Source organism: Lagopus leucura, unplaced genomic scaffold, assembly GCF_019238085.1.
Source record: "Lagopus leucura isolate 7727_CA_CO unplaced genomic scaffold, USGS_WTPT01 Super-Scaffold_100009, whole genome shotgun sequence".
Classification (NCBI taxonomy): domain Eukaryota; kingdom Metazoa; phylum Chordata; class Aves; order Galliformes; family Phasianidae; genus Lagopus; species Lagopus leucura.
Window position 1 is genome coordinate 10391334 of NW_024962266.1, and position 8643 is coordinate 10399976.

Consider the following 8643-nt stretch of genomic DNA (forward strand, 5'->3'; position numbering starts at 1 on the left):
TCTGCGTGCTGAAAAGCTGTGGTCACTGAGGGTTGCTCGTCCCATTTGCTGAACAACATGTCACCAAATAGAGCCAGGAACAGGGGGGCTCTGTGCTCCTGAGACAAACAGGAAATTGGAATCCCAGTGACATGGTGAGTTTTGAGTCATGATGAGCTGGTGAGTGCTGCTGGGGTTTCAGGAAGGAAGACTCCTCCTCACCTGGCAAGATCTACAGGGCTGGTCAGGATTCCAGAGCATGTTTCCAGCAGCAGAATTTAAAACTTGTGCAAGGGAAAGAAGAGGGATATTATTAGAGTTGCAGGAGACTTCTTGTCCCAAGATGAGCTCCGCAAGGCTTTGTGCGCTCTGTGCCCAATCGGCTTCTGAAGGGCTCCACGTCATCTGCTGCTGGCTTTGGCAGGTGGGGGAAGCCATTCTGCTGGTCATGTGCAAGTCCTCAGAGGGCCCATCTGAAAACCCTACTCAGTAGCTGAAGGATAACCTCCATATTTATTAGGGACTGTTACAAGAGAGGTGAAACTTAATCTTTCTGTAAGAATGATTTTAGCTGAAACTTGCTAAAACAATTTGCCCCTGGGCTGGTACAAAGTCGGAGAATATCACCAGAGAGGGAGACTCTCTGGTTTCAGAGAGTTGTCTGCATGAAAGTACCTGAAAGTTATAATGACATTCCTGACATAACCTTAACAGCTCATGCTACTTGAAGCTTGCTATAATAATGTATCTTATCTGACCCAAATCCAACAACAAATAGTTTTGTTCTCTTTTCCTGTGCATTTTGCTGCTGGCTACAGATAAAATTGAGTGTGTTCCATTCAAAGAATATTAGTATCTAGATACCAATTATTCACCCACTTGCAGGTACAAAAAGAATAGTAAAGGGTATTTGCTGAACATAATGACTTCATTAAGCAAACTGGAACACAAATAGCTCAGTATTACTGAAACAAAGAGTTTTCGTATGTTGAAGAATGGCATAGGTGTGAGTGCTCCACTTTCATGGAAAAAAAAAAATTGTGATGCCTTTGATAAATGTTATCACAAAACCAAACTGGGTGCGATTAAAATGTGTCATGTCTTTATGTGTTGTGGATATGGTCTAAACTCTTGCAGCTATTTTTCTCATGTCTATCGAAAGAGAAGGACTCTTAATTCATAATTTATAAGTGTAGCCACTCCAGTGAGTGTGACTGCAGGCTGCTGTGCTGCCTTTGTGACCGACAGATCACAAGCAGATTACTAAGCAGAAGCAGCATCATCCCTTCTGGAGTTAAACCCTCTCCCTCCTCTCTCCCCCATCCCATCATAAGTATTTTCTTTTAGAAATCTTTGGATGCTAAGTCCTTTGCCTGCTGTCACACAGCACATTAGATGGTCATTTCCGCACTGTTTTGCAGATGAAAAGACTGGAAATAACACCATGCTGACAGAGTAGAGACGGTCTCTATCGATCAGTACATCTAACATGGTAATAAGAATGTAAACTCAACCTGGTGCTGCTTTCCTTCAAAGCTGAGCTTTCCTTTTCCACAGGCCTGCAGTCATCTCTCAAGATGTCAATATGTCCTGATAGAGCTTTTAGACACTTATCAATATTTAACTACACTCCTATTGATTCAGCAATTACACAATAATTGATTTAAGATTGATTATCATTATATTAACATTTTAGTGGTCAAAGGCTAATAAGACTAACTGAATGTGAAATTATTTTAGATTTTTATTGTCTTTGTGCATGCCCATGACTGTTACTTTCCATCAGATTTTTATACCTGTTCTTATATCATTCACTAAAAAGTAATTCAAGCTATTTTTAATAGCCATATTATTTTCCAGAATGAAGCTATATTTTCCTAGCACTTTTTTTTAAACTAATATATAGTTAAAATATTATTATTATGTATTACGTATGTATTATATAATATATTATAATGCATATTATATTATTAAAATGTTATATTAAAATATATAAAATGTAGCTCTTCAGAATATTTTGTTATTAGTGAAAACATAGAAATGTTGGGTACAGGGAAATAGCATAAGAGGCACTTAGCTGAAGGATAAGACAACAAAATTATTTTGTCAGCTGTAGTATTGTGTGTGTGAGGGCTGGTTTTGATGAATGATGTTTTTCATGAATCAGTTATATTGATTTCTTGCATGGAGAGGTCTCAGGTGTAGGCAGAGCTCTAACGGGTTTGAGCTCTGCCAGCTGTGGTGTAAATAAATATTAGCCAAGGAAAATACCCGATAAATAAAACCTAGACCGTAGAAAGATGGATTCTTTTTCAGTATGACAGTGGTTAACTCAGTCCTATTGATCCCGTCAGGACTTTTGGTGTGTGAGGTGGAGCCAGAGGCTGAGAAGCCACAATCTGTGTTGTGAGAGCAGCAGCTCAGGAGAGCAGGGTATCTGCAGCCTGCATCTTCTCAGGGTTATGCATGCTAGACAGAGGCTCTAAACTTAAATAAAGGACCATTTTTTTGAACAACTGAAATAGAAACAAATTGAACCCTGGGAAGAGGAGGAAATGGGTTACAAGTATTTTGAAACTGTCACTTCATTTCCTGCACAGCCTTTTCTGAAACTGACGGAGATTACTTTAAGAAAATCTAGCATTTCATTTTTCCCTCTGTCTTTTTTCTTGACTTACTGGGGCTCTTTCCAAGAAGCCGCTTCTGAAACTTTTTGTGACATATAGAGACCCACTCCTCTTACAAACAGATATGGAAACCTGAGTTTTGGATCTAGGCTTTTCACAAGAGAAAGAGTAAAAGAATCTTCATAGGATTTCTTGCTCTGCAAACTAAGAGGTTGGTGAGATTTCACTGCAAAGCTAAGTCTTTTGCTTGTAATAATTGAAAAATGGTATTTAACAATAGATGAAGTGCAGAGCTGTGGAGAGTTTTTCAAAGTTTGTGAATACTGCTTTAAAAAAAGTTGTCAAAAAGCTGTCACTTACTGGGCTGCTACAGAAGTGAAGTCAGAGCTTGCTTTCCTTCTTTGTCCCTGTAGGATTTGGTCAGATCTTTGACCAAAATGTGTATATATGTGTCTTCTGTTCCTGTTCATCATGAAACATTGCACGATCTGTGATTTTCAAACATGAAAAGTCTGACAGAGATCGTCCTGGTCAGAATTTTTTGCCAATGTTCTTGTTGAATGGAAAACATTTCCTTATTTTTTTTATTTATTTTTTTAAAACAAACATAAATTACACTAGTAACATGCTTTCTGAAAAATAGTCACCTCCAAATCTACAAAAACTATTTGGCTTGATTGCTCTGGGTTTGAACAATAAATTGCTTTTTGAAAGATTAGCTCAAAAAAATATCTATCTTCACTAGAGATCTTCTAGAAGTTTTCTGGCTATTTTTGATTTGTTCATGCATTTGTACTGTATCATAATATGTTCTTTAATTCTAACTGTGCTGAGTAAACAAGAGAAGGAATGGAAACTCTCTTGATCTTTTTCTTCTTTCTTTTAGCTAAGATTTTTTTCTCATCAAAGCTGAGGTATATTCTGAGGTTATATATGGGGTACCACAAGCAAAAATGTGAGAGGAAGAACTGCTTCATTTAATATTAATGTGGATAATTATTCCAGTAGGTCAAGAGAAAAATCAGCAAAGATTTCACTAAATCATAAGATTGCTCTGTCTTTTGTCTACTTGAGACATCCATTTTCAACATACATTCTAGAGTAATTTCAATACAAGAGCTCAGTCTAAGCAATTAAACTAAAACTTGCAATGCATACATTCTAGAGTAATTTCAATACAAGAGCTCAGTCTAAGCAATTAAACTAAAACTTGCAATGATAGACAGTGATACACTAAATCTGGCTTCAGGATTCGTACTACCTGATACAGCATCCCAGCAACGTGTCACAAAATGTTGACATGCTTTTATGAGTCAGTATAGTACTAGATCATGCATTGTCTGTCCCTTGTCCTGATCTAAGACATGAAGTTGTCATAAAAAATTTGGATTGATTTAGTGAGATTAAAATCAACCCAACTCAAATTTGGTTACCTCTGTGATCTTGTCTACCTTAGTGTTAGGAAATGGAGTACTGCACCTCAACGTGAACTAAATGATGAAGTACCATAATTATCTGAGAGGCTGCATGATTACAGAAAACCTTGAAAGGCAACACAAAACTTTCTTGGGGAGTCCAGGAGAAGTAGTTCTGAAGATCTGATGAATCTATTATCTACCAAGACATTAGTTGAACCTTTTCAGAAACTGCCTTAAATGGAGCCTCATCAAATAAATCTGCTCTAAGAGTAGAAAAAATACTTCAGATATACAGTTGACTCAACCATCCTATTTATTGCTAATATAGTAATTCAGATCAGTTATTTTTCTCATTCTCAGAGTAATGAAAAAAAAAGATCCAACTCCACATATAGTAAGCACTACCAAGAAGCTAGTTTTGTAGTGAATTTCATATCTACCTTACCTCTATGACATATTAGATGTGCATAAAACGACCAGAAGTCTGACCTTGTTGCACTGTTCAATTACTTTGCCCTGTTTGTACGTGACTAAGTCAGGTCTGGGGACCAAAGTGGATCTTTTGACTTATTCTCTGAAACCAAATTAGGACAGTAAGGAAAATCAGTCTGCTGCAAAAAAATTCCTAGGAAGGGTTGAATTTTCTGTGTTAAGATTTCCAACACGTTCTGTCAGTTTGGATAAGGAATTACACTTCTGGACAGTTATCAGCACTAAGCTGATAGAGGTTGGACCATCAATAACTCTTAGTTTGATTTTTTCCAGTTTTCAGATGATGCATGCAGTAGGCCAGATAACTGTTTATTTCAGCTGAAGAATTTTATTTTTACTGAGTGAGACTATTGATGATGAAATGAATAAATAATTTTAAAATGAAAAACTAATCCCTGTGTATATAGTTCATTTCATCTCAGCATTTAGTATTTTATTTAAAACTAAATTGTTCGTACAAATTATTGACTTTTAAATTAAATATTTTATTGTAATTAAAACTCAAAAAAAAACACAAGCCATCCAATATCATACCACCTCTTCTTCCTCCTGCTACTATCCATCCCCATCTGTGATCTAAGTGGAGTGCCAAAAGAACTCTGTGATGATTAATTGTGGCCTGATTATAGGTACTCTCCTTTCTCAGAGGTTTTTAATGAGGGTTAATTGGTGATAGATGTGATTAATTATGCATCTTCTATTATTGCTACAATTTTATAAGTCATAATTGTTTGAATAATCAGTTTACCTGTTTCTATTTTGATTTCTTACAAAAGATCTTTTAAAATAAATAAATAAATAAAATTTAAAATAGCAACAAAGTCTTCACTACAAACTGATCAGAAGTGTGAACCCGCAGCTAAGGGGATAGTGACTCTTCATATCTCAGGTCCATGTTAACAAAAGAAGGGGAAAAAAGACTCTAGATTGCATTTTCTTATGTGTCATCATTTTCTGTTTCTAAAAGTATCCTTGCCTCCATTGCTTTACTTTAGTATAATGGAAGATCCAGAAGCAGCATTTTTGCATGAGAAATTGGACTGTTACGGCCAATCTTGTAATTAGGACAGAAGGTAGGTGTCTTAGATTCACATTTAGGGAAAGAATGACAAAAGATTAATTGCAGTCTACTGAAATTCTAAATCTAATGACATAAAAGCAGAGTTGGCCTTTCTTCATTAGTCTATTTCAGGATAGCAGTGTAACTTCAGGGAATACCATTCTACATCATGTTTTGTTGTTGTTGAAAATAATCAGAGAGGTCTTCTTTTATAAAGTAGCCTGATGAAGAGAAGCAGGATCACAGCTGACAAAGGGAAATGTTTTTTCACTACTGAGAAACCCATTTGGTAATGAAGTATTCAGTTTAAACCAGACTTTTTGTTCTGAGCTTTGGGAAATTTGTTTTTGCTCACTAAGCGATTTAGAGCAAAAAAAATCCATCCTGCCCTCTTGTCTGAGTGAACTGTGTAACAAACCAACAAAAAACAACAAAAACAAACAAACAAAAAAAAGCAGCAAAAAAATCCCTGTCAGAAACACTGCACTACTTTTCTATAGTATCCATTGCTAAATCTATCTTGAAATGATTATAGCTTTATGATCAGCTAATTAGGAACACTCATTATAATTTTCATTGGCTGTTTGCAAAATATTACATCTGGACAATTTAATGCAAGCTACTCCATGAACGCTTCCTTAAAATAACACACAAACAAATTAAACAGTACAGACATCTCATTTCATGACAATATTGTTAACGTCATTTTAAAACTGCTAGTAGAAGCAAACTAAAACAACATAAATTAGGGCCACAAAAATGATCTGAAGGATGGAACAGTTTCCCTACAAGGACAGGCTGAGAGCTGGGGCTGTTTGTCCTGGACAAGAGAAGGCCCTGATTTAACCTGATAGCAGCCTTTCAGTATCTAAAGGGAAGGGAGACTATAACAAAGAAGGGAACAGACTCTTTACTGGATCTGCTGCAATAGGACAAAAGGAAATGGTTTTAAACTAAAAGAGAGGAGGTATAGATTGAATATGAGGAAGAAGTTTTTTTACAAGAGTAGTGTTGGAGTAGGCACTGGAGCAGAGTAGGCACTGGAACAGGTTGCACAGAGAGATAGTGGAATGCCTCATCCTTGGAGACATTCAAAGTCAGGCTGAATGGAGCTCTAAGCACATGATGGAGCTCTAGGTGTCCCTGTTCATTTCAGGGAAACTGGGCTAGATGACCTTTAGTGGTCCCTCCCAACCCGGAGATTCTATGATTCTATGAAAATGTGTAATATAGAGTCCTAATCTTCACAAACATAGTATCTTTATTTCTGATATTTTTTTGATAGCCTTTTGCTCCACATTTTTTACTGTTGGGATGGATGGCAGCTGAAATATTTTCTTTTATTTCTTATACATAGAATTAAATGAGGAGTCATTTTTATAAACTTAGTGTACTGCTTGTATTCTTCATGCATTACTCCTCACCAAACAGGCCTCATATGCACATAAGAAATGAATGCAAAGTATTAAGTATCCTGAAATCATTGCAATGGCTTGGCAGTTTGTTTCAGTGCGGTTCCTGTCCAGACACCTAATAATTATTGAATTTTTAGCCTTAAAGTGGCAGTAAAAATAGGTGGCTCTATGCTAATGCTCAGGGAGTGTTTCATGTATGGTGTCAAGTGGAGAGGGGCAAAAGGGAAAAAAGTAAAAGAAAAAAAAAAAAAAAAGAGGAAATGAGTGATGCAGTAAAAAATTAAGGGGAAGTTGAGGGAAGGCCAAAATGGAAGAGATGAAAGAGAGAGAATAGCAAGCAGGCAGAATCTGGCAAATTGTAGAGAGCATCAAAATGATGAAAGAAATAGAGGGTGAAGACAGAACTGTGAAAAAAAGGAAAGCAGAAGACCAAGAAAAGTGGCAGGTGACTAGTTCTGCTCTCTTAGCTGTTAATCCTATTGTTCATAGCACTAAGCAGTCCTCACTCCCATATGATAATTTCATATTTCCCACCTCACCACAAAGGTGAAAGCAGTAGCTCTGTTTTTAAATTTTTAGAGAATCTAACAGTTGGAATCAGCTGCCACTAAAGCATGGATGTATAAATCTTTTAAGAATAGACTTCATTAATTGCCTGGAATTAAAAATAGACATTCATTAATTACTCTTACTGGCTTTTCTTCTTTATAAATTTCCACCAAATGGTGAACTGAGGATATGATAAATTTATCCTCCATAGGAAACGATTGTATAATCATAGAAACAGGGATATGGCTATTCTTTTGAAACTGTCTCCTTAGGATAGAAGAGAAAAAAAAAAAACGTGGGCTGACTTAAAACTTGTCAGATTTAATATGTTTCATTTTTATCTCAAAGAGAAGTTCTTGTTAAATTGTCGGGTCAAATACAATAGCCATAAAGCTGTGACTACAGTTTGAAAGCCAAAAGGAGAAGCTAAACATCTGAAGAGAGAAAGAAAAGAAAGATTTTAAGCTGAGTGAAAATAATTGATAGAAATTGACAGATATCATTTTAACAGTGAGTCAAAAAATATCTCTTTCAAGTGTGTGATTGTGAACTTGTGTATATTATTTATAAAATTATTAATATTATTAAAAAGATGTCAAAATGACTGAATTAATAAGTGGAAGGTTAATGCTAGGATATTGAAAACAGTGTAGAAACATGCCCACTAAACCGACAGAGTACAAATTCTCCAGGATATTACATGTCCTTTGTAGAGGCTTATTGGATTGGGTTAGACAAGTGAAGTAACAACAGCAAACGAAAATCATGATGCAACAGAAAGTTATCTAAACAACCAGGACAAAACAGAAGTAGCACAGAAGGGAGTTCTGTCAGTAAGTAATGGAATCATTACCATTCTGAAGGCAAAATATAGCAGAATTATACTGAGCAACTTCTCAGAATCTATTCTGAGTCAGTAACATCTCAACACAATGCAGCTTTGACACTGGAGGTTGTTTTGTCTGTTGGGCTGTCCCCAATCCCAGACATCCTATCTGCATGGGGTGTCTGGACTCCCACTGGAAGCCATGGAATCTCTTGCAGCAGCTGCACCATGTGTATAACCAAGATGTTATAATTGCAATATAATCAAAAGAGTAAGG

The 8643-nt window shown here is 36.2% G+C and overlaps 1 long non-coding RNA gene across 1 annotated transcript in view; it reads left to right on the plus strand.

Annotated features, from left to right (window-relative positions):
* Window positions 1-30: 30 nt before the first annotated feature.
* LOC122181521 overlaps window positions 31-8643 on the plus strand; it is a 26050-nt gene continuing 17437 nt past the window's right edge. Inside the window, exons 1-2 of the long non-coding RNA XR_006179460.1 lie at window positions 31-134; window positions 1401-1471. This is a non-coding gene — a long non-coding RNA (uncharacterized LOC122181521). The remainder of the gene's footprint in view (window positions 135-1400; window positions 1472-8643) is intronic.